We start from the raw sequence: 22,374 nt of genomic DNA, 5'->3' as shown, positions 1-22,374 counted from the left end.
TATCTGACAAAAGCATTGCCCACACTACAAAATGAGTTAACAAAACAGATTGTCAGTTTCCTTACAGTAATTTTGCAGCAGGTGAAAAAGACTCATTTTTGTGTTTCTGCTCATTACATAATTAAGCAATATGCAGAAAATAACACAGATGTAGTTGGGTACAGACTCTCAGTGTTTTGGAAACATGAACAGCATGCAAGGCATAATTACATACATACTACATTCTGAGCTAAATATTGTCAGTTTCTAAAACTGAAGGGCACAATTCTCAGTGTGCTGTTGCCTAGCTCCTATTCATCTGAAGAAGACTTGCACAGGAGATCCTAGTGGATTGTGCTTGCTTACAAGTTATTTAGTACTATAAAACTCACGTCCTGGTTTTTGATCAGAAAAAATTGGACGGTATGCTTTCATGCAACGTCATAGTTGATATTAAGCATATGACAAAATCTGCATCACGTCTTTTACCAAATCAAATCTCATTTCTTTAAATTTGCAACTCTAAGCTGACAGGGTCACAGTTTGGTCCAATGTGTATATAAAGAAGTTGTGAAACTTATCCAATGCCAAAAAAACCCAAACAAACCCCAAACCCACAAGTGTTTAAGTGTGATGCCCCCTTCAAGATTGTGTCCCCAGACCAAAGAGTCCTTTTGCTCCCAGCATCTCTGATTGACCCTATATGAATACGGCTGCTCCCACAGCCCTAAAAGAACAACAGTGTCCATTCTTGTAAGCTTCACGTCTGATGCTTGCCAGTAAAAAATAAAATAAAAAGACAGATTTATTTGAGCGTGTAATGCATCTAAGAAACAGCAGAATAAATTAGAGCTGCCATATGGTCCTTTTATACCTGTTTTTGTTCTTGTTTTGCCACGGACCTGCCTTTTCATTATCTAAGCCTGGGAAATACTCATGTTGAAAATAAGTAATAAGTAAGCGAACAATCAGGAGCAAAGGTTAAAATACCTGTTAATGATCAGCGTAGATATTTAATTATCTGATCTGGGCTCATGTCCAATAAATGCATAATAGATATTGAAACATGCACACCCCGTCTTACTTATGTGCAGCCTGGTCCTACAGGCAGGTACACAGTGGTTGAGATCGGCTTGTATTTTATGGGAGGGATTCAAGAGCACATTGCAAAGGTAGATTTGTACAGTGAGAGAGGATTGAAGTGCCTCATCAGCCTGGGCATAACAAATCCTCTCTCTTTTTTTAAAAACAAACAAACAAACAACTTTTTGCAGTTTTAGACTTTTTGCAGTTAGGAAAGTGATGCACTGAAAAGTGTGAGATGAGCTAACAGTTACTGGCTGGCTATTTCAGCTGCACCATGCTAATATATTGGCTTGGCTACCATGCTAGTGCAATTCTGAGATTGTTGTACTGGCAAACCACTGCTCGCATTATTTCAAAAACGTTTATTTCCATTGGTTGGGCCACTTGATTTTAAGTAAACTTTCTCTGAAGCAAGTTTCATTAAAACCCAAGGGATTGTATTGGAGTTTAGGATCTGGGACCTGCTGAGAAGTTTAGAGACTGGAGGTGCTAGATCCCCTTACTTTAAAACCAGGCTTGGGTGCAAAGACAGTTACCCAACAGCATTGAAAAGTGTCCCCTAATCTAAATTTTTCCCATGCTACTAGAGACACTAACATGCTAGGTTACTTCCATGCACATATCATGTCTAGCTAGAGTGGGACACTTATGTCTATCATCATAAATGTCAAAAACAGGCACGATTTGGCATCTTTTGGGAAGTTGAACACATTAGACCTAAATTGCAGCCATAACACTATACAATGCAAGCATTCAGAAAAATATCCAAATCCTAAGAACTTGTGGATTTTCTATCTGAGTCCATTTTTTTTAAAAAAAGAACAAACCGTTAACCCAGGCCCATCTTACTTTTAATGAGTGTTATGTTGTGTTTTTTATTGTTATAAGCTGGGTTGAATTTTGTGCATTTTCATGTGTAGGCTACAATTTAATGTTCTTTGTAAATTGTTGTATTCTGTTAAATCTCTCTAATTATTGTTTTGCATCAGATAGGTATCCAACCCAGAGTGTTGATTTTCAGCATTACTCACAGCCATCAGAGAGATCAAGGGTTACTTGAAAGTACTTTTGTAAATCAAGCAGCTGCTATTTAGAACAGAGTACAACTTAGCATTAACAACTGTGGTCAAAATTATTTTGTGCCAGTGTGGGTTTATTTTTTTTTATGCTTAGGAAAGTGAGGAGGTGAAATCTGTTAAGTGAAATTATTGACTGACAGTGTGTGATTTAAATTACCATTTGTAATTGTTGAAGATGAATTAGTTTGAAGAGCAGTTTCATAACTGTATCCTAAACGAATAGAGATTCTGCTAGTCTTTGGGAAGAATTCTTGAAAACAAGTGTGAGTTATAGCAGTTGTCTAACTATATTTCTAAAAATAGCGAAACAAAAACTGTCTCAAAGAACAGCAGGCCCACTCAGTGTCTAATCTTTATACAAACTTACGTTCTTTATCCACCCAGTTATTTATTGTTTTGAAAAGGATGCACTCCAGCACAATCATTTCCTTCCCATTAGGTGTGGGCAAGATGTCATCCTACTGCAGGTGAAAACGGCCTTGTGGACTTATCTTCCTTAGGATAAAATATATGTGCACACACTGTGCTGAAATCACTTTTGAACCAGAGTTGCAAAACTCCCATATGAACAAAGACACCAGGCAAATCCACCAGGCTCATTTCTGCAAAGTAGTTTTATTTGTTGACATTTTGCTTTCTTTCCTAAGTTAAATTACATATTGTATCTCCTTTCCTTTGGCTATGTCATCTCTGGTGCACGTGCTTTTCACAGTGTTGTGGGACCACCTATGTACTTTGCACAGGAAAGCTATTTATCTTCTGAGAGAGAGGTCATTATTATCGCTCATCCAGGAACTGCTTACAGAAAGCCTTGCTGATTTAGAATTGCCAAGGGATATATTAGGAGTAATGCAGAATTTTGGACAATACAGATGTGCTTTGCAAGCATACTTTATAACACTTTTCTTGGAGCTGTCTCTCCAAAATTTATTATTTGCTTTCAAGTAAACTCGGTTATGATAAGGCTTGTAAGTCACAGAATTGGTGTGGTATTTAAAGAAGCTGTTTATATTGCACACACACACACACACACACACACACACACACACATACACACACACACACTTTCTTCTTTTTGTTCTTCTTTTCAGTTCCAGTTAAAGTGGCTTGCCTCTTAAGCCGCTATGTCAACAACTATTGTAGAGAACCTTGACCGCCTACAGGATTCTGTCAAGGTCTTCTAACTTCCATTGAACTGTAGTCACAAAATCAAAGAAACAGAAGGAAACCTGAAGACTCACTTCAGGGACAATGAACATAAGAAGACCATCATATGTACAGACCTGTGGGAAACTCACAACCATAAATTTCCTTGAGGCCCTTTCAAAGCCATCTAAATTAGTGACCACCACCACATTTTGTGGTAGAAAATTCTATAGCATTCAACAGAAGAAGAGATAAGTTGCAGAAAGTGCCTGCCAGAGAAACAGCTGCTTCTTGCTCAGTCCTAACCATACATTACAGAGGAAAGCAAAAGCAGCACAGCTGTCACATCTGCACAGTAGATTTAAAGCACTCTTAGGCCACTTCAACAGTTATGGCTTTCCCTGAGGAATGCTGGAAAGCGAAGTTTGTTAAATGTGCTGACAGTTGTTAGGAGACCCCTCAGAGGGCCCCGTTCACAGCACCCATAACAAACTGTGTGATTCTTTGGGAGGAAGCCATGACAGTACAAGTGGTATAAGAGGGCTTTAAATATATGGTGTGGATGTGAATAGGAACTATACTAGTTTAGGATAAAATCCTCCCCTTTGCCATTAAATATTATGGGTACATCCTGCAGTGCTTACAGTGGGTAAGAGTGAGCATGCGAGAGTACATAGAGAGGGCACTGGCTTAGCAAATTTATATATTTTACTAATTTCAAGCACATCTTTGTATTATTGCTGTTTCCGCTGCTGTTTGCAAACTGAAGAGGGAACAAATTGATGTGCAAATTACTTAGGCGAAGGTTAGAATGTTTTCCGCCTCTCCTAGGAAGCAGATTATTGTAAAGCAGGAAAATATGAAAGTACATAGATGAGGAATCTGAAATGTATGAATTGGCAAAGTCCAGATCAAAGAAAGAAACTGGGTCATAATTCTGAAAAGTCCTATTCATTTATTGTCTCCCATATATAAAGCTTAAGCCGACTTGTTCAAAAATGCTAGTTGACAACATTTCAAAAGATTTTCCCATTTCTAATCACCCGTTTTGAAAAATGAAATAAAGAAAAATACAGGATTGGCAGACGGTAGATGGCTAAATTAATTATTTTAGCAAAAACACTTCGCTGAGTTGATGCAAAGACAGCAGCTTGCAGAAATACAGAACTGGAAATAAAAAAAGTGTTCGAAAGCCATCCTGCAAATTGTCTTTCCTGACACCTAAGGATATTGCTGATGTTTCCATGGCAACTGCTTTTTATTTATTTCTTTTTTAATTGTCTGTGCATCTCATTCTGGCTATTACGTTCGCACAACTAAAACTCGACACTTTGTGGTTTTTGTTTCTTTGATGTACAGCTTTGGCAGCCTACCACCTTTTGTCATTTTCCATATTTTTCAGGGCTTTGGTGGTCCACTGTTCTTTTTATGCTTCACACTTTATTTATATGGCAACAAAGAAGGAGCAGCATGTTTTCATATGGTAATTTTGCCGTTTCAGATGCAAACAAGATGCAAGGAGATGGGTGCCTTGACACCACTCTGCTCAGTGTTTCTCCCATACAAACACACAGCACTTTGATGGCTGTCACTTAAGAGGACTGATAAATGCTGAGCATGGTAATGTTACACCATGTGTCTCCATTCATTAGATATTGCTGAGGATGTGGGTTTTGACATCAAGGCACTATGATGCAGAGGCAAATCCAGATTTGCTCATCAGTGTCCATCCAGCAGGGAACTGATGATTATGGCTTTCAGATTAGCATACCTGTAGAATATGAGCACATGGCAGTTTGTGAGCACATGTTTGTTGCCACCCCATTTTGCATGTTGAGGTGTACCCTGAAAACATCTCACTTGTCCACCTACTAAATTTAATGTTCAATGGGAACTCAAAGGACAACCAGCCCAATCCCTTTCTGAAGTAGCAAACCTTCAGCTGCATCTTCCCATCTAGCCTCTGCTTAAAGACCTGCAACAAAGGAGAATCTAGCACAGTAAAAGGCAGCCTGTTCCACTGGTAAACAGCTTTTATCACCAGGAAGCTCTTCCAAAGCTTTAGTCAAATTCAGATTTTCTTGTTGTTTGAAACCTTTGGGGACCTGTTAGGATATTGATGTTCTGTTCCACATAAACAAATGTGTGGAGCTGTTGTATGTCACATGTCTGTTTACATTCCAGCACAGCTTGCTGGGAACTTCCCTTTGTGTATAGCTTTTGCCTTTTGCTTCTTGCTCTTGGACATGAAGGAGAGCAGACATGTTTTCTTTGTCCTGATCTACGCTGAATAAACTGCTTGCAAATATGCTTTTGTCCACCCTTCCGTCGTGAAGAGTTTGTTATCTCTGCTGGCTTGCATGCTCAGCTTCTGAAAGGCTTCTGAAGCTCCGAGTCACAGTTTTGATGCAGAACCAAGGACTGGAGTTTGACCGGCAACTGACTGGTGGGCTGGAGCCAGCTGGGGGCCTGCCAATGGCGTCCCTTGGACGCATCGCAACAGGACCTTCCCTCTGAAGCACAGATAGTCAGAGTGAGGCATTCCAGATATTGTTGGACTACAACTCCCATCTTCTCTGACCATGGGCCATGCTAGCTGCAGATGCTGGGAGTTTGAGTCCGACAACACCTGAAAAGCATCCCGGGTGGGTAGGAGGTGAAAAGTGTCAAGTTGCTCGTAAGCCAGAGAGTGAGACTCTGTGGGTCCAGAGTGGACTTTGGGGGAGTGGCAGAGGGGAAGTGATCAGGCTCCAGAGGCAAGAAATGGGACGGGAAAACAATTTTGTTGTTTTAGTTGGTTGGATGGCCTATTTAACCAAGTATTTTGTGAAATTGGAAATCTAATTGGTCTCCTCACAGATGTTTATTTTATTTGCCTTATGATCATAGAAATGTATAGCTGGAAGGGACCGCAAGGGTCATCTAGTCCAACCCCCTGCAATGCAGGAATCTTTCACCCAATGTGGGGCTCAAACCCATGACCTTGAGATTAATAGTCTCATGCTCTACCGATTGAGCTATGATGGAGTTGCTAATCTGTTTATGTTACTTATTGGAATTGTTTCTATGAATCCTGTAATTTTTATATATCCCCACTCCCAGCCCGTATATCTTCATTGCTTTGTTTCATTCTTCTCTGCTCTGGGACTGAAATACTCAATGAATAGTAATACTATGACTGCTGTACTATTAGTAGTAATAACAAAAACATCTGTATTTCCTTATCATCGCAACTGTGTTCCAGTTTTCTATATCCATCTTAAACTATGGTATCCAGAAATGGACACAGTGAGATGTTACCAAAGCAGAGTAGAGTGGTAACATTACTTCTTGAAAGCTAAATTTAAAATTAAATATAAATTGAATTTATGCATGGATTTTCTTTTGTATCTAGATATTGCTGTAAACCTCTTTGGTATTTTATATGACATAGCAGTGTATACTTTTTTTATAAACAAATATGTTAATGGACAAGAAGTGAAGACTCTAGCACTGTTGCAGGAGAACAATTTGTCTCCTTGCAAGATCATGAGGGTCCGTCTCCAGCCCAACTGATATTTAAATAGCAGATATCAATGATGATATAGTGTGGATATCCATGCTGATTTCTTTTTCTTTTTTCAGAGACATTTTATGGAGAACCTATGGCCTTCCAGCTATCAATACCTGGAGGACTACAGACCCAGATCCTTGCCCCACACTACATCCTGGTTCTTAAATTGGGCACAACAATCGGATCTTCATCTCTGTATCCTTGTAGTCAGGGAATCATGTACCATTCGCCAAGCACAGGAAATAGCCTTAATGTAGAGAAGCAATGTAATAAAGCTAATAGCAAATAATCCTCATTTGGTGCAGTTCCAGTTTTTTGGGGGGTGGAGGGTGGGGGGTTGCAGTGAGAAGTGGAAGCTCCCTTTTCTTTTTAAAATGAACTCTTTACACAGTAATTGCTAGGAAAAGCAGAATGTCCTTAAAAAAAAGATTATGTGATCATGCTGGCTTAATGCATTGTGCTGAATGAAAAGTGCAGCATGTTTACAAGATGGATTTATGGTAATGACGCACATCGGCATTCATGGAGATCTCTCTTCCGCTATTGTGTTATTCTGTAATACTTCATGTTGCCCCCAATACAGCAGCTTGGATCCCTCCTATAATGCATACGAAGGGTGTTTTTTTGACACAAACAACACATGACACTCCGTTTGTCTCCAGTAAGATTATATGCTACAAAATTCAGCAATGGAGTCTTCTGTCTAGCTATTTTACTTATCTGTGACTAGGGATGGAGGAATAGGTCTATTTTAGTTCAGTTTCAGTTTCTCATTTTTTCCAGGCTCAATTTTCAAGATCGGTTTGCTTTTGGGGGGGGGGGAGTATAAGTGGTCATGAAAATTCACCATCATTATATAGTGCACACATTGCCTAATGTACACATTGTTGCAGCTTTCTTAAAATATCATCCATTCTTGTATTTCATAAGGTATTTTGGAAAGCGCAGATTAGGTGAATTTGTGTTGAAATGTGAACTGAATCAAATTTCTCCTCCATCCCTGCTTATGGCATTTGTATTCTGCCCCATAACCAAGTTCTCGGGATGGCTTAATAAACAAGCAAAAGAAAACTGAAAAGGGATGGAATTCCTATATAAATACAGCAAAACAACAAAATGGAACGTGCCACACCCTAATAATAATAATAATAATAATAATAATAATAATAATCAGCACCATGTTATTTAAGTTATTTTAAACTCTTTGAAAATAAGAAAGAAAAGAAAAGAAAAGAAAAACATTTTGCCTGTAAGGTGAAAAGCTACTTGTAGATGTGAGATTTTTATCGGGAAGACTTGGAAGTGTTAAGAAGCTCCCACTCATGCAGGCTTTCTGTATTAGATTATAGATTTGCAGCCCTAACTTGTAAAGAAGAACTACATGGTTACATGCGGCTGGGCATCCCTAATTGCTTGCCCTGAAATAACTTTTTGTCCAAACATGAATGTAACACAAAGACAAAATGTATGTTAGCCAGAATACGTATTTCCAAAAAGCCTCTATCCCACTATCTATCCCACATTAACAACAATTACATGAGAAAGACCAATTTGCTTGTTTTCTTTTTCTGCACCCTCCAAGAACAAATCATTTAGCACCTTTCAGAGCCTCCCACTCATTCCCCCCACTTGCTCTCACAAGGCACGATAGACAAGTCTCGGTACTGCGCATGGTAGGCTAGACACTTTCAAGGATCTTGCCCACATTACAGGGCCAAAACAACTGAAAGAGTTCCTACCAAACCTGACTCAACAGTTCTCTGTACAGCTCCTCCAGAATTATATTAATAGTGCTACATAGGAAGCTTGCTTTTACGAAGTCAGATCATTGGTCCATCAAGCCCAGTACTGTCAACACTGACTGCCAGCATCTCTCCAGGGTTTCAGGCAGGAAGCCTTTCCCAGTCCTACCTGGAGATGCTGGGGATTAAATCTGGGACCTTGGGCATGCAAAGCAGATGCTTCGCCACTGAGCTATGGCCCTTCCTCAGTGTTGAGTGCAAATGTGAGCAACTTCACCCTTAAAATACACTTAAGCTCAGTTCAGCACAACAGACTTCTGAGTGTTCCAAAACCTGTACATTTGGGCTAGATTTCAACTGCCTGTTAACCTTAGGAATAGCTTTGCTGGATGGCAAGTTGAGGATACAATGGTGAAAGAGAAGTTTTATTCACTACCATCAATGTCACACAGTAAGCTTACATCCTCCCTGCTTCATTTCCTAATGCTCCCCTGAAAAGCAACCCAGATTCCACAGTAATGGAGAGGGCACTTTAGAGCAATTGGCCCTTTCCATCTCACCATTCCATGATGGACCAGGGCCTCTGGAGAACCAACAGCTACAGCAAACAGAAAATCCTCCCAAGAGTTCATGAATCCACTGGATTCCATATATTACTGGGGGCACCATTACCACCATTCCAGACTTCACCAGTTAAGTTGGGTTTGAGTCCATAACGAAATGTCCATTCATCCATTAGTACAGACAACCATCAAGTTTTCCCACCCATTCCTGCTGCCAGCTACCATTTGGAGCACTTTATAGCTATAAAAAGGTAAAAGACCTCTGACAGTAAAGTCCAGTCATGAATGACTCTGGGGTTGCGCGCTCATCTCGTTCTATAAGCCGAGGGAGCCAATGTTTATCGGCAGACAACTTCCAGGTCATGTGGCCAGCATGACTGGCGAAACCAGAGCAGCGCATGGAAATGCCGTTTACCTTCCCACTGGAGTGGTACCTATTTATCTACTTGCACTTGGATGTGCTTTCGAACTGCTAGGTTGGCAGGAGCAGGGACCGAGCAACGGGAGCCCACCCCGTCACGGGGATTCGAACTGCCGACCTTCCGATCGGCAAGCCCTAGGCTCAGTGGTTTAGACCACAGCACCACCTGCGTCCCCTATAGCTATATGTCAACATTAAAATCAATTGAATATTAACATGTGGGTTGATTCTTTCTACCATACTGTGGACCATCAATATATGAAATCCAGTTTGATTCTGGCACCCTGAATAGATAAAGCTAACTTATATGAGTTGGCTAAATCATTTCCTTTACAGTACAAACTGTACAAAATACCTCTTTTGCTTATTTCCTTCTTGTTGTGATGCCCATAGATCTCTCTTTCCTGCAGCCTTCTAGAGTTGTCAGGCAGCTTTCTAACATCACTGCCCTGAATTCTAATGCTGTCTCATTCTCCCGTTTTCATGCTTTGCTTTCTGAGTCATTGCTTGGTGTGAAGTTTTCTCCAGATGTCTGTCCCAGGTCCAAATGAGAACATTTATACGAAGCTGCAGTTTAAGTCCCTGAGTGGGACTATGCAGAATGATCTATAAGATAACTGGTCAGAACAGTGAAGATTCATTGGCTGCTTCTATTCAGAATAAACACAACAGGTACCAGAGCAGATGAAAGAAAAGTGCTGGAAGGCCAGAAAATGTAACAAAGTTTCAGGCAAAGACCAATACATTAGCATGGATTAAAATGTGATTATATGTAAAACAGCTTAGGAATCAGACTGGGTATTACGCAGGCATTTTACTGAGACTCTAAGTGGAATGTGAAATACCACTGACATATTGGGTCCAGTTCAGTTCTGGTCAATACTGTTTTGTGTGTGACTAATGCCAGAAAGTTCAGGCTTGGGCATGAAATAATTCCATAAAACACCCAGTGTTCCTTACACGCAGTAATAAACACCCAATAACCATGAAATCATAATTAGAATCAAGGCAGGCCTTCCTCTGTTTCCTACAAAGAGACAGCCAGCAGCTGCTAAACTAACTAAAGAGATTGTTTTGCCTGGGGAAATGACGTATCAAAGTAATAGACAGATTAGTAAGGGAACACTCCCACATTCCCAGTTACTCACAACATATACCCCCCCCCCAAATACAACAGTGATGTATTCATTCCAGTTTGCAACTTGGATTTAGGCATTTGTGCTTGCCAAACATGGGGAAATCCTGAGGGAGTGGGCTATATATATACGGATATAGTTTCTCAACAAACACCCAGGAGCTGAATTTGTAAGTAGCATGTAAGGAGAGGAAAATGTAGTTTATAGTAAAAGCTTGAATTTCTGAAATGAATTTTCAGGCATCATCCATGAAAACTGTCCCTCCCTCCTTCCTACACTTGGTTGCTTAATTCTATACTTGGCCTGATCAGACTCTAGCAGTGGCCAATGCTAACTGGGCTCAGATCCCATTTAAAGATGGAAATCGTCCATTATTTCTTCCATTACAGGACTGAATTAAGCCTTATTAAAATCCAAGGAATTATTTCCTTTGGGTCACCCAGTTTGCAACAGCCCACAAAGCCAGCCTCTATATTCACACTCAGTCCTGAATATGGCAATAATTTGCTTCCATTGTAAAGAAATGAGAGGCATAATTGCAGGACGATCATTCAGTAATTGCAATCCAGGTATTCTCAGTTCCTAAACCAAGCTTGCTAGTGCATGAATAAGCCCTGGGGATTGAAGTCAATTTGTGTTTTGTTCACTGCTGTCATTTCCTATATTGATGGACTGAGGCAGTAATGGAGTAATGTAAATGTTGAGCAATTAAAAATGTGAGGCGGTAGGAAATGCTCTTGGCTTGTTCACCAGAAATCTGACAGAAATGATTACCAGTGTTTATTGTCACTGCACAGTCAGATTGTTTAGGCTCATGCATTTTTATCTTATCTGTAAATATACTGTATAAATTCGAAAGACAACAGATTGGATCCTATCAAGTGCAAAAGAATGAAGGGTGTGTGTGTGTGTGTGTGTGTGTGTGTGTGTGTGTGTAAAAATTCCAGTACTGTTTCATCTTCCTTGCAACATGGCAGTCTTGCAAATGTTCAGAATGTGAGGAGTTTGGGAAATAATATTACGGTATATCTATACTTGAACTTCAGTTGGTTTCAAACTGGCTTAGCGGTCAGACTTCTATCTCCTTTATAAATCCCTGGGTGATATCAAAAGGTAATAATACTCAGAGTAGACCCATTGAAGTGACTTCAGTCCACCAATTCAAACGGTCTGCAGTGCCTATGACTAACCCTGGAAATCACCCTCTATAATTATATTAGCAGGAGCACGATTATCTTCTTGATATAGTTACTTGTTTGTTCAATTTGATTCCTGTATTTTGTCACAGCAGCTCATGGCTGCTGAGGGTAATAAATAAAGCAATTTATGATATGTTTTCAAGACAGCTTGCGGGCCAGAGGCATGTCTAAAGAAAAATCCCATTGCCTGCAGATCAAAGGGGGCTAACCAAGGCCTCCCTCGTAAAAAGTTCCAGAACGGAGAAGACCCTCTATCAAATTATCTCTAACTGTGCTTCAGTGGCTGGTAGAACAGAGAGAAGGGTCTTTCCTGAGGATTTACAAAACTAGACAGGCTGCTATGCTGAAATCCTGTTTCTAGGGCTAACCAAACATTTCTTTTTCTAGCCCCTCACCACTTACCTTGACTTTATACATAACTCTCCCTTTTAACTTGCGCTTTCTTCCTGTTTTTGTCACAGGGTTGCTCAGTAGCATGTGGTCATTAGACTAGAGGGATCAGGCTAGTCTCCGGAATGTTCCCCTGGTATCTCCTTCCCAAAGCCTGGGAAGCTTCTGCCTGGCTTAGGGAGGGAGGCATGATGCTCACGCACGCGATGTCAGGACCATAGCTGTCAATGTTTCCCTTTTTTAAAGGGAAATTCCCTTATTCCGAATAGGATTCCTCACAAGAAAAGGGAAAAGTTGACAGCTATGGTCAGGACATCCCATGTGTGACATCATCTCCCTCCCCCCATCACAAGCTGGCTCCTCTGGCCCTAACTGTGCCCCTGTGACAAATTTCACCGCATGCCACTGGGGTTGCTATCCTTCATGTTCTTGGTAGATGAAATAATCTATCGGAGAATTTCTAACACCCTCAAAAAGAAACAATTCCCAGGGATGATTATTCAGAGCAGGCCTGCCCTAAACATTAGTACTGTGTCCCGCCTATTAAGTGCATACCATATATGGGCGTTGCCATAGAGTCACATACTCAAGTCTAAATTTCTTCTTAAGGATTTTTGAGACATTTATTTTATTAGTATGTTTATTTTAGAAAAAAATCACGAGGGAAATGGAGTGCAAGCGTCATTTGCATGAGATGTGCACTCCGCCACATTTCTAAAATGTTTTAATGAGTCGCTGTGGGACTATATGGATGCTTTCATCTTTCATGCTATATGAGAAGCCGCGGACTATATCTTTCAAATCCTGCCACACAGGAACGCAGCACATGTCTGACAGCGATTATATGTTGCACGCAGGAGCAAAAACAGCACTTTGAGAAGCACCAAGAGATTAAATGTTGTACTGCATTGTTAAACGGTAGTTCTTACCCGCCTGGAAATCAGTGGGAGTAAAGGAAAAAAGCCTGTGATAGGATTTTGAGAAGCTATCGAAAGCACAGTGTGCCCAGATCTGGGACGAGAGATTGCCAGACTGCTGACCAAAGACACATAGAGGAACAGACTGCTTCCGAGGCCTGCCATCTTTCCCATCTTGAGTGCATGGCTCAGGTATGCACACCTTGAAGAGCCTTGGGGCTATGAAGTTGTATGTTGAAACCTGTCTCAGTAATGGCTGCTGTTTCCTACAATTGGTGCTTCCAAAGAACTGGCTGGTTGTTGTTTTATTTACTAATATCTGACTGCACATGGAGGTTTGATCACATCTGGTTTAGATATTTTGACCATCAATAACATAGGTAGTTGCTTTACATTGGGTCTTGCCCTAACTGACAGTGACTTCTCCAGGGTTTCAGGGGAGGATGGGGGATTTCTGGATATGCCAGAAACTGAAGATGGGACCTTCTGCACACAGTGTGGATGTTCTGCCACTGAACTACAGCCCTTGATATTGATGACAGTGGTACCTCTGGTTATAGACGCTTCAGGTTACAGATGCTTCAGGTTACAGACGCTTCAGGTCTCCACTAACCCAGAAATAGGGTTAAGAACTTTGCTTCAGGATGAGAACAGAAATCGCGCTGTGGCAACAGGAGGCCCCATTAGCTAAAGTGGTACCTCAGGTTAAGAACAGTTTCAGGTTAAGAACGGACCTCCAGAACGAATTAAGTTCTTAACCCGAGGTACCACTGTATAATGAACTTAAAAGATCCTGTTTCCCACATTGGCCAACCAGTTGGCTATTAGAAGCCCAAAAGGCAAGGCATGAGAAAAGCAGCCCTCTGCAGTTGCGCTCTCTAGCAACATGAAAAACATTCAGAGGCCCACTGCCACTAAGCCTGAAAGTAATATAATATATTGATTTCATGACTAGTAGCTTATATTTGTGGGAGTTTAGATGTGGAGTTAGGATCTTAGGAGCATCACGTTTCACTTGATTACATTTATCTGTGTACCACATTTTAATGCCCATTTACCCAATTTGGAGAGACACTTTTTAGAGTGCCATGAAATCCCTTTTTTGTTTTTACCACCCTGAATAAAATGGTGTCATTGGCAAATTGGCCACATCCCTCACTGACTCCGGGTAATTTTTGAACAAAAAATGCACACTTCTCAATATTAATCCTTTTGGGATCTATCTTGAGAACTGCCCATTTATTTCCCCATCTTCCTCTTCTCTAGCCAGTTACCTGTTATCTTTACCAGATGTGTTAAGTTTGCTGAGGTGTTTTCAGTGAGGAACTCTGTTTGTGAGATCGCCCCTATCCACCTGTTTGTTGAATTCAAAAAATGAAATGTAAGTTACCTTTGCAGAAGCCACGTTGATTAGTTTTCAACACATCTTTAAGCTAAGTGGCTTTTAATTTTCTGCATCCCCACTGAAAAATGTTGTTACATTGGCACTGGGGTATGGAAAGACATTGGTCTTTTCAACTCTGGAAGACAGCAGCTGCTTGCTCCTCCCAGAAGCCCAGCCATGTAGCTGTTCCCAGGTGGTGATGGCTGTCCCAAACTAATACTGGAGGAAGAGGAGAAAAAGCTACACTGTAGACCAGTAACTGTGACCTGCAGCAGTTGTCTTGATAGTGAAGTTCTATTAGAAAGTTAGTGTGGGGAGGGATGGAAGTTACCTCAGAGGAAGAAACAGCAGCAATCTGAAAGCGTCCCAGATGTGTGCGTTTCCTATAATTGCATAATGGTGATAGCCAAAAGGCCAAACTGAGTTCCACACTCTGTGCCACTATTATCTGTGAACCACCCTGAGACCTCCGGGTACAGGGTGTTATATAAATAAATAAATAAATAAATAAATAAATAAATAAATAAATAAATGCATGGCTGCATGACTAAGTTGGTGCCTCTTTGTAGTGGAAAAAGACTCCACATGAGTGCTACTATTTTAAGCTTTTGAGCTCTACTCAGCTTAATGAGCATGCTGTTGAGTTATATAATTTGGAAATGGAGTGCAATGGAACTTGCTCCCAAGTAAGTGTATTTAGGACTGCAGCTTCGCAGTGCAACAAGTGCCAGCAGGGGGTGCCTTAGCTAAATCTTTTCTCAGCATATATATCAGTGTCTAGTTACTTAATGGGTCTGCTTCAAGATTTTACTTTTAAAAAAGCCAAAATATTTATTACAATTCCATATAGGGAAAAAAGCCACTTGCCTGAAAGGAGATGAAAAAAACCCATCCTGCTTTGCATCCCTACAGTCTGCATTATTAAATGCATGCAGATTGTTTTGATTTAGGGATGGTAGCTTTGTTTTATTTAGTGGCATGTTCACTGATTCAGATCACAAATTCACAGTTCTCATAAAAACAGGCACATCTTCAGCTGTTTCAAATTCAATTTCATGCAGGACGAGATTGTCTTGTCTCCAATTAGCATCCCATTGTGAAGTGCCCATCATTTTGATTTATCATTTCAAGGCGGTAATTTTCATACTGCATCTAAGATGATTATTCAGAACAACACTCTTAATAAATGTTGTCATCCACTTTTAAATAGATGTAGGAACTTTGGTGAAAAGTGCAACATATTTTTAATATGTGAAGGGTTCCCCGGTATAAAACATGGCACTGCTTCTTAGCATTCACTCTGTCATTCATTCATTCAATCTTTCTTTCTTTCTTTCTTTCTTTCTTTCTTTCTTTCTTTCTAAAATTAAAAGCATTTTTATAAGGGTCATACCTAATTGAGCATATACTCTTGTGCCTTGATTAGCTCCAGAGTTATTTATATAGTAGGGATTATTACATTTACAATAAATTAATGTTTGCTTGATGTGCTTTGCTTGATTATAAAATTTACAACCTTTTAATGATTTCATTTATGTATTTGGAAAGCATTAAATATCTCTGCCTCAAATGCTTCATTAAATGAGATTTAGAAATGCAAAAAAATAGCAACTGCATTCAACTGCTTCTTTCCAAGTATTTTCTTCCTCTTGTTTATCTACCAATGGTACAACTATATGGGTAAGAGCCAGAGTTAATTTTCTTATAACAATCAAGTTACAATTATATTCGATGCTAGTAATTAGCTGTACGTTAATAACTAAGAACTCCAGAGAAGGATGTGCATCTCCATTCACATGAAAGATCTACAAATTCTTCAATGGGTCTACAATGAGCATCAGTGCTTATCCACATGCAAATTTGCATCAGCTACATCCATGTGACCCTGAATCAGTTCGGGGGTCTCCCTTATTGGATAAGGGGAACAATGTTTAACATGTGGATCCTGCAAAATGTTGCAGTGTACACTCAGAGCCTGGAATGCTCCTGTTCAGGATTCCAGCCAGCCATGCTTCAGGATCCTATAAACTGTGAGAAGCTCAAGAAGGGTATTCTAATCCTAGTTTTTTGTTCTTATTTGTTTTATTGACACTTTCATTCCATGACTACTGAGTATGCTCAGTCCACACTGGTCTAGGTTTTGTTTCTTTATATTGTCCTCTTAGGTTATATAGTTGTACTTTGGCAAAACTTGGGAGTTCCCAGAGCATGCTGAAACCTCTTTCATGTTCTTCAGTGGTCTGATTTTGGCTCCAATCCTGTGTTGGAAGCCCCCACCTGAGTCTACTATTAGAGAGAGTAGTTCTAAAACAATCAAGACACTCAGCGGCGATGTAAAACACAGATATGGTCTTCAAATGTCTTGGTTAAATAGGCTAATAGTCATTTTCCCTGTTTGAAAGAATGGTCATTGTAATATTCTCTTTAGGCCAGGAAACTGCAGTTAAGGCAATATATTTATTTACAGAGATATAAGAACTTGTTGTTTCCTATTAAGAATAATCCTCTACCAGGTCCAGCCTGTATAAATCTCCTTCTCAGCATCCAGGCATGTGATTAATATCCTCTTATGAGACATCCTTTGGGAGCTGCTCTGAAACAAGTGGCGACATATACTACAATTATAGTGTTGAAATATCATTCATGCAGGTGCTATTTTGTGCACTACAGATCAGAGCCTGGTACCACAAAAAGGATAAGGGAAACATTGATATAAAGAGTGGGGAAATACAAACTTGGAAGCATGGTGGTTGTCAATGTCAGTTACTGTACTATCCGTGTCTAGTTCTTTGATATTATGGATATTATGATTTCAATGGTGTTATGCAAAAAATAAACAGTAGTAATAATTAGCACTTTATATTTGAGACAAGAAGCTTATGCAGTCAAGATGGGTCTGGATTTGATCCTTCCAGAAACTCGTTCCCCAATAGGATTATACTGTGCTTTTTTCTGAGGGTACTTAAGGATACACAATACTGACACCTCTCCCACCCCCCAATGTGAAAAGTATGCCACTTATTGTAACAACTTCATGGTGAGTATCAACACCTTTTTTTATTTTACAGCACTGGGGGCATATCAGGTCTGCCAAAGTGTTCCAATATCCTCCCAAGTCTTTGCGTCTTTTTCTTTCCTCTGTCTCCCATATTTTTGTTTCGCTTTTTTAGAGTAAAGCCTGAAGGAGAGTTTCCACCCCCATTGTTCAGCCCAGACACTGAGGTCCAGCTCCGAGGGCCTTCTGATGGTTCCCTCCCTGCAAGAAGTGAGGTTGCAGGGAACCAGGCAGAGGGCCTTCTCGGTAGTGCCGCCCGCCCTGTGGAATGCCCTCCCACCAGATGTCAAGGAAATAAACAACTATCTGACTTTTAGAAGACATCTGAAGGCAACCCTGTTTAGGGAAGTTCTTAACCTTTGATGTTTTATCGTGTTTTTAATATTCTGTGGAGAGCCACCCAGAGTGGCTGGGGAAACCCAGCCAGGTGGGCAGGGTAATAATAATAATAATAATAATAATAATAATAATAATAATAATTAGAGTAAGGCAACTTCTGATGGAGGGTATTATAGCTGCCAAGTAACTCATGGCACACTACATGCTTTCCAGGGTACAGTAAACCTTCACCAGCTTAACAGAGTGATACTAGTCATTCCACCTCGGAAGATAAATTTGAAACTGGATGTCCAACTACAACTCCCATCATCCCAGATCATTGGCTATGCTGGCTGATAGGAGTTGTAGTCCAAAATATCTGGGCAGCACCAGATTAGGGAAGGCTACTCTTGACAATACGATGGAAACCTCTGGTGGACTATTGCAGCAAAGGTAGCCCTACCAAACTGCAGATTTCCTGAAAGCTTGAAAAACATGGTTAAGGCTGCTGTACCCACTTAACTGAGAGTAAGGCCCACTGAGCAAAACAGGTCTGAGAAGACATGGAGAGGATAGTGCTGTAAGATAAAATATGTCCAAGAAGACAATGCTGGAGATAAGTTGTGCAAACCAGGTCAGAAGCCTGAAGTAGAATAATTTGAGGCTGGTGTCAGTGACACCCTTGTATTGCCTTCAACAGATCAGGAAAGCTGATGATTTGCTGTGAATAGCAATAGTGCGAAAAAGCCAAACATCACATTTTTTCAACAGAAATATTTTGTACAGTCAAAACTGTGACACAACAACTAATCTCTATTATAAGCCTCTGTTACTAATAAAAAGAGTTTTCTCGAACTCATTAATCCTTGTGATGTCTGTGTCCCTCCACAGCGGCCCACCACAGTAAATAGTTTTGGCCCTAATAAAGCTAATTAAAAACAAGTGATAAACCAAAGGGGGAAATATTTTGGAAAGTGTTTGAACAAGCAAAGCACAGAGTAAAGTTTAAATGTGCTGAAGTTTACTGCTAAAAGAAAACATTTGCCAAATTTATGATTGGGGGAAGGGAGCAAAGAGGCAGGAGAGCAGAGTTAATGAGTTAAGGCATGCCAAATTTGAACAGCAAGTTACTTTCTCATATATCCCTCCAACACAGTTAGTGGAAAGGATGACAGACAAGAGTTGAAAGGAGAAGGAAACCTTTTAAACATCATCACCCTGGCTGACATGTTAGATTTCAGAAACACCTGACTGGCCACACTATTTGAAATGGAATGCTGGACCAGATTGGCACTGGTCTGATCCAGAATAAAGGGTCTTAAATTAATGTTATTTATATAAACACATGCACAACACCACACAAAGACAAAAGCTGAGGAAACAGAGAAGAACATCCTATTGGATCAGACCAAGGATCCATTTAATCCAGGCAAATGCCGCTAGGAAACCTGAAAGCAAGGCATGAAGGCAGCAGGCCTTGTATCTCCCAGCAGTTGTTACTCAGAAGTCTCTTGCCTCTGAACATGAGGTCCCAATTTAACTATCGTGGGTTTATAATTAATCAATAATAAAATAATATGCTTTACATATTATTTGGTACAGGCTTTGGTACAGTGATGGTTTAAAATTGTGGTCAAGCTGCCACAAGTAGCAGTGGCTAAAGACCAAAAACGTTGGTGCCGCTGCTAATGGTGGGTCTTATTTGCATGACCTGTTGGAGAATTTCTCCTCCTCCTAGAGAAATTTGACTAATAAAGTCAATACAATGTTCAGCTTTTTTTCTAATTACTGTGGTACCTCGGGTTACAGACGCTTCAGGTTACAAACACTTCAGGTTACAGACTCCGTTAACCCAGAAATAGTACCTTGGGTTAAGAACTTTACCTCAGGATGAGAACAGAAATCGCACGGCGGCAGTGGGAGGCCCCATTAGCTAAAGTGGTACCTCAGGTTACGAACAGTTTCAGGTCAAGAACGGACCTCCAGAACATATTAAGTTCTTAACCCAAGGTACCACTGTACAGTTTCCTTTTTAATGTCTCATTATTGAGAAGTTCTTTCCCCCCAGAAATTAAATGTGGCTGATGGACTTTCTACTAAATTCTCACTCTCAGAGATTTCGAACTTGATAGTACTGAGGTCATTTTTCCTCATTGGTTTGCCAACACTCATATCTCTAATGATCTCTCTAAACAGCTCCTGGGCACCACTCTGCAGTGAACTCCCTCATCCTTTTTTGGCCTCCTTTATTCAAAAGCACAATAACGGAACATATTCCCCAAATTGCCAAAAATATTCACAGCTCAAATGTGAGCATAAACAAAAATTAATGACCAATTATCATAACATTTTCTCTTTCTGATTGTTTTCTTCCCCTTAACTCTGATCAGGGAGGAGATAGTGTGCCCTCGGTGCTGCATTACATGTTTGGTCTGGCAGAAGAGAAAAAGACTCTGGAGAAAGAGATAATGTAGCACAGCTGGTTTGATAATTCTAGAATGGAAATTTGTCAGCAAGCCAAAGAGAATCTGCAGAAGAGTATGGCTAAATCCTTAAGTCCAGATGTCAGAAGAAGCAGAGGTCCTCTGGTCCAGACATTAAGTGGCATCAGACAAACTTCTCTCCTCTGGTGGAAGAAACAGCACAGGCAATTCTTCCAGACCCTTCAAGTGTCCCTATTTACAGAAGCCATCCTGGTTTCTGATTTGATCCCAGAATGTCCCACTTTTCCTTAGGACCTCCCTATTTTCATCGGAGGGTATGGAATTATGAGACTCCCGAGCCAGGGAGCTAAGTAACCATTAGAAGACATCTGAAGGCAGCCCTGTATAGGGACGTTGTTAAATGTTTAATTATGCTTTTATATATGTTGAAAACCACCTAGAGTGGCTGGGGCAACCCAGCCAGGTGGGTGAGGTATAAATAATAAAAATATTATCATTACTATGGAATAGGACATCCATTTTTTCATTGGGGAAATGTTGGAGGCTATGCTCTTCAGAGGAACAGCAGAAGAAGTGGGGCCACTTCTTCATCCCAGGTGACAGTGTGAGACACTGTTTGGTTTGGAATGCTAAGTGGCAGCTAGCAAAACTAACAAGGGTGGTCAACCGAATAGGGGCATGCAAGATCTCCTCTAAAATAAAAGTTTTTATGTTCCATAGACAGTGTGATTACTACTACATGGTTGGGGCCACCACATGTCTGCTGTAAACCAGATTCTAATTTCACACCACCATTATAGGCCTGGCAGTGCATGCAGTAAGAGAGAGCGCATTTATCTTCCAGATCCATGTGGGAAGCTAAATGCAGACATTTGGAGCCACCACATGTACCCAATCACCATCATGATTAAATTGAACCTAAGCCAGTTAAGTAAGAGCTATTAGTCTCAAAAAGGCGGCTGCCTTTTTGCATCTCAAAGTGAGAGAAAGCACTCTAGCCCTCATTTCCATAGCAGAAACGTACTTACCTTAATTCATCCAATAAGCTCACCAATTTCACTTAAAAACTATCTGAAAACAAGCTTCTGGTGGCGACCGGAATTACTGACTCAGAGAACATTTCCCAGCCTGAGAACCGGATTAGAGGGTAATGATTTAATTGATGGTTGAGTGTGCAGGCGAAATGTATGTACAAAATAATTTCCCTAATTATATCTTTTCAGGGGGCTGCAAGCTCTTATTAATTGGGTTTCAGACAGTAATTACAAACCAGTTGCAGTTTGAGGCACAGTGTAAAGTGGGCCCATGCTGGTTGTCTTGGAGTGAAGAAAATATCAAAACAAACAAAAACATATTGTTTGAGATTGTGATGAAGAAAGGAATTCAAAGCCATTAAGTATTGGAGGGGAAGTAGCATTGCAGGGATGTATGAGCTTTTCTGGTTGGTATTACAGATGAAGAATTTATGGTCATTTATTTAAATTTGGCACAATCCAGCCAAAGTTAAACATTTTCAAGTCCAACTAATATAAACAGAAGGGAGTGTGCATGAGCTTAACAGTGGAAACCAAAACATGACTACTTTGAACCCATTACATTCACTGAGGCTTACTGCAAGTTATGGGATTGCAGTCTATTTCTCCCATTGAAATTTATGGATTATCTGTGTTTAACTTAATTTAATTTGTATCTTACCCTTCCTCACAACAGACCCCCGGGCAGCATCATGCCTATTCCTAAGTAAATGTATTTTGGATCTGAATAGGTTCCTGATGTTTCTCCCTCTTCAAAAATTAGCAGCAGAGTGAAAAAAAGAAACACATATTTCTGTTGTTTTCACCATTTGTGATCTTTGTTGATGTTTTTGTGACTCTACCTTACAAGAGACAATGATGTTTGACGGAGACTGGATGCTGTGCTTAATTTGTACCAGTGTTCAATGACAGAGCTTAATCTGAGAAT

The 22,374-nt window shown here is 40.3% G+C and overlaps 1 non-coding gene across 1 annotated transcript; it reads right to left on the bottom strand.

Annotated features, from left to right (window-relative positions):
• Nucleotides 1-6,241: 6,241 nt before the first annotated feature.
• TRNAN-AUU (transfer RNA asparagine (anticodon AUU)) lies at nucleotides 6,242-6,317 on the bottom strand. The gene has a single exon. It is a non-coding gene; the product is annotated as a tRNA-Asn (tRNA).
• Nucleotides 6,318-22,374: the final 16,057 nt, after the last annotated feature.

This window comes from Podarcis raffonei, chromosome 1 (assembly GCF_027172205.1).
Source record: "Podarcis raffonei isolate rPodRaf1 chromosome 1, rPodRaf1.pri, whole genome shotgun sequence".
Lineage (NCBI taxonomy): Eukaryota > Metazoa > Chordata > Lepidosauria > Squamata > Lacertidae > Podarcis > Podarcis raffonei.
This window is presented reverse-complemented; position numbering and strand designations above follow the sequence as displayed.